Source organism: Octopus sinensis, linkage group LG27 (genome assembly GCF_006345805.1).
Source record: "Octopus sinensis linkage group LG27, ASM634580v1, whole genome shotgun sequence".
Taxonomy (NCBI): domain Eukaryota; kingdom Metazoa; phylum Mollusca; class Cephalopoda; order Octopoda; family Octopodidae; genus Octopus; species Octopus sinensis.
Genome location: NC_043023.1, coordinates 21,138,288 through 21,143,369, shown reverse-complemented (window position 1 = coordinate 21,143,369; position 5,082 = coordinate 21,138,288).

Genomic DNA, 5,082 nt, shown 5'->3' with positions numbered 1-5,082 from the left:
ACTTATTCTATCCGTCTCTTTTGCCGAACCGCTAAGTGACGGGGACATAAACACACCAGCATCGGTTGTCAAGCAATGCTAGGGGAACAAACACAAACACACACACACACACACACACACACACACACACACATATATATATATATATATACGACGGGTTTCTTTCAGTTTCCGTCTACCAAATCCACTCACAAGGCTTTGGTCGGCCCGAGGCTGTAGTAGAAGACACTTGCCCAAGGTCCCACGCAGTGGGACTGAACCCGGAATCATGTGGCTGGTTAGCAAGCTACTTACCATACAGCCACTCCTGCGCCTATATATATAAAGTCCATGGTTTTGTACGTCTTTTCTTTAACACCCCAAATGCCAGATCGCTTCGTCTCGTCCTACGATGGAAATCTATCAACAAACATTATCTGGGACCAACTGGTCCCCAGAAAAAGTTGTTGGATTTATAATACTTTTCCTAAACCCCACATCGTATGTATTCTGTGTAAGTCGAACCTTTTTTTCTCGAAAACACATATATAGGCGTGGAGTGGCTGTGTGGTAAGTAGCTTGCTTACCAACCAAATGGTTCCGGGTTCAGTCCCACTACGTGGCACCTTGGGCAAGTGTCTTCTGCTATAGCCCCGGGCCGACCAATGCCTTGTGAGTGGATTTGGTAGACGGAAACTGAAAGAAGCCTGTCGTATATATGTATGTATATATATATCTATGTGTGTGTGTGTGTCTGTGTTTGTCCCTCTAGCATTGCTTGACAACCGATACTGGTGTGTTTATGTCCCTGTCACTTAGCGGTTCGGCAAAAAGAGGCCGATAGAATAAGTACTAGGCTTACAAAGAATAAGTCCCGGGGTCGAGTTGCTCGATTAAAGGCGGTGCTCCAGCATGGCCGCAGTCAAAATGACTGAAAAAAGTAAAAGTAAAGTAAAAGTATAGTTTTTTTGCATTTCATGTATTTGATATGTGAGGGCGCGTGGTTTAATGGTTAGGGCATTCGGCTCGTGATCGTCAGGTTGTGAGTTCGGTTCCCGGCCCCGTGTTGTGTCCTTGAGCAAGACATTTTATTTCACGTTGCCCCAGTTCCACTCAGCTGGCAAAAATGAGTAGCACCTGTATTTTCTACTACTCATAAATGAGAATACACCACACACACACACACACACACACACACACACACATTCCAACATGATCGTCGAAAATATAAACCCAAGATTGAAACAGCTTGTGTCTCTATGACAACCTTTCAATATATTCGCAACAATGATTTCTACAAGGTGTCCACGTAGATGTGTTCAAAGTACAATTACACAGATCTTTCTACGACATACCCGATGGACCCACACCACAGCAAGAACACACCCCACTCCCTCATAAATAAAACCCCTCAAAGAAGGGCAGCTCTGTCCAACTAACTACTACACCAGGACCACTGGTGGTACACATCATACACACATACATGTATATATATACGTACATATATATACGACGGGCTTCTTTCAGTTTCCACAAGACTTTGGTGGGACCTAGGTTATAGTAGAAGACACTTGCCCAAGGTGCCACGCAGTGGGACTGAACCCGGAACCATGTGGTTGGTAAGCAAGCTACTTACCACACAGCCACTCCTGCGCCTATATATATATATATATATATATATATATATTATATATATATATATATATATATATATATACATATATATACATGTATATATATGTATGACGGCAACACGATCGTGAAGTGAGCCGAAAATAAACAAGCAAAATGTCAGTGCTCCAGCATGATTCGATCTCCCGGCTGAAACGGATAACAGAATAACAAACCCGCGCCACACACACACGACGTACGCGGCTCCTGGTTTCTGTATTATAATACACGCTATTTGGTTGTCTCTATTTTGAGATCTTTATGAGCTTCTTATTTCGAATAAATTCTCAGTTACTTACAGAAAAGATATATTGTTTGTTTTTTCAATTGTTTCCTATCGAAATTGATCGATTGATCGATTATAGAAAATTCAATTTGTTAAAGGAATTTGATGAAAATCTTTAGCTTTATTCCTGTGTGTGTATGAAATAATACACACATATATGTATATATGAGGTGGTGTATATGTGTGTACATATAAAATAATATATATATACATGCATGTATATATATATATATATACTCTTTACTCTCTCTTTTACTCTTTTACTTGTTTCAGTCATTTGACTGCGGCCATGCTGGAGCACCACCTACAATCGAGCAACTCGACCCCGGGACTTATTCTATTGTAAGCCCAGTACTTATTCTATCGGTCTCTTTTGCCGAACCGCTAGGTGACAGGGACGTAAACACACCAGCATCGGTAGTCAAGCAATGCTAGGGAACAAACACAGACACAGAAACACATACACACACACACATATATATATACGACAGGCTTCTTTAAGTTTCCGTCTACCAAATCCACTCACAAGGCATTGGTCAGCCCGGGGCTATAGCAGAAGACACTTGCCCAAGGTGCCACGCAGTGGGACTGAACCCGGACCCATGTGTTGGTAAGCAAGCTACTTACCATACAGTCACTCCTGCACCTATATATATATATATATTATATATATATATATATATATATATATATATATATATATATATATATATATATATATATATATAATAATAATAAATATTAGGGAATAAATCCAAATTTACAGGGAAAAAAACCAGATTTAGGATTAAATCCAATTTTATAGTAAAATATTATAAAATATTATTAGAGACAAAACCACTATTTTGCAAAACAAACAAGGAAAGACTTAATCAATACATAAAATTTTAATAAATAGTCAAAAAAACCGCCACTACAATTGTTTCTTGTCTTGATCGACAATCTTCAGGTGGTCTTCCAATCTAAAATATCAATATTTTAAAATATAAAAATAATAATTTTAAAATAATTAAAGTATGAATGAAAAATATAAATATATAATCCATATATAACCTATATATAATCCATATATAATCAATATATAAACAATATATAAACTAAAATAAACCTATCAACAATTAAATATAAAATATAAAATATAAAATATAAAACAAAACAAAAAAATAATAATAATATAATAATAAACTATATATACACCCATACACATATACCTAATTATATATAACCATATCTAACTACATACACTAAATCACACCCCTATATATATATCCCTATACATACACATAAAAACGTCTAGGCAACTATAAATAAATAAAATAGCTAAATACTTCAACACAATACTTATTCATACTCCCACACACACACACATACAACCCACATTCACGCTCTAGAAAACGGACATCACTTAAAATTATGAACGGAGAAATGGAATAATGGAATTAAAAATTATATTCACTTGGTAAAACGAACACTACTTAAAAATTATGAATGAAACAATGCAATAAAACAACAGACATCGCAAATAGACACAAATTACTACGAATTCCTTAACAAACCTACCATGATAAACCAAAACTCATAAAAACATATAATGATAAAATCTCCCTTTACTAAACTCTATAACATACCTATATAGCAATCCCCCTAACCTAAACATTCACACACAAATACACACACGTAAACCACACACCCACGACATATACAAATACCCACACCACTTACACATACCTATACATACATATAAACCTCAACATATACTCCAAAAACCCACTCAACCCCACACAGACAAATAAACACAAAAATTATGAATGGATTCTTTTATAAAACTACCATGATAAGCTAAAACTCACAAAACATAAATGATAAAACCTCCCTTTACTAAACACTATAACATACTTATATAGCAATCCCTTTAACCTATACATTCACACACAAATACACACACGTAAACCACACACCCATAACAAATACAAACACCCACCCCACTCACACACACCCACAAGTACATATAAGCCTCAACATATACACCAAACAAAATTACTTTACCAAGGAACTTAACATATGTATAAAAAGTATAACCGCTCTGGAAACGAACATCTTTTAAAATAATGACTATTTATTAAAATTTTATGTATTGATTAAGTCTTTCCTTGTTTGTTTTGCAAAATAGTGGTTTTGTCTCTAATAATATTTTATATATATATATATATATATATAATAGAAATATTAAAATAACTAAGTCTCTCTAAAAGAGAACAGCGGCAGCGTTCCCGGAAAATAATAGTTATCGCCATACTAATATGGCATTCTTATAAAAATAAGAAAAAAAGCTGTCCGCTTATTAGCTCCATGAGGCCATCGCCTTAAGTTAGCTATTTGATACACAAACTGTATCCATATAACCTTCGAACAAGGGAGGTCAGTCGCTCCACACTACTTGACCGGCAGCTACAGACGCGTTTCGGGGTATTGCCCCTTTTCAATGCAGCGTAGCCAGCCAGTAGGTGTCGCTTCCGACAATCTCTGTTCGATGGTTTTATTTACCTAGTTTCGGTGGAATACATCCACTTGTTTTCAATAATAGAAATATTAAAATAACTAAGTCTCTCTAAAAGAGAACAGCGGCAGCGTTCCCGGAAAATAATAGTTATCGCCATACTAATATGGCATTCTTATAAAAATAAGAAAAAAGCTGTCCGCTTATTAGCTCCATGAGGCCATCGCCTTAAGTTAGCTATTTGATACACAAACTGTATCCATATAACCTTCGAACAAGGGAGGTCAGTCGCTCCACACTACTTGTTCGAAGGTTATTTGGATACAGTTTGTGTATCAAATAGCTAACTTAAGGCGATGGCCTCATGGAGCTAATAAGCGGACAGCTTTTTTTCTTATTTTTATAAGAATGCCATATTAGTATGGCGATAACTATTATTTTATATATATATATATATACATATATACATATATGCATATATGTACGTATATAACTACATATATGCATATACTCTTTTACGCTTTTACTTGTTTCATGACTGTGGCCATGCTGGAGCACCGCATTTAGTCGAACCAAATCGACCCCAGGAATTATTCTTCGGAAGCCTAGTACTTAGTCTATCGGTCTCTTTTGCCGAACCGCTAAGTTA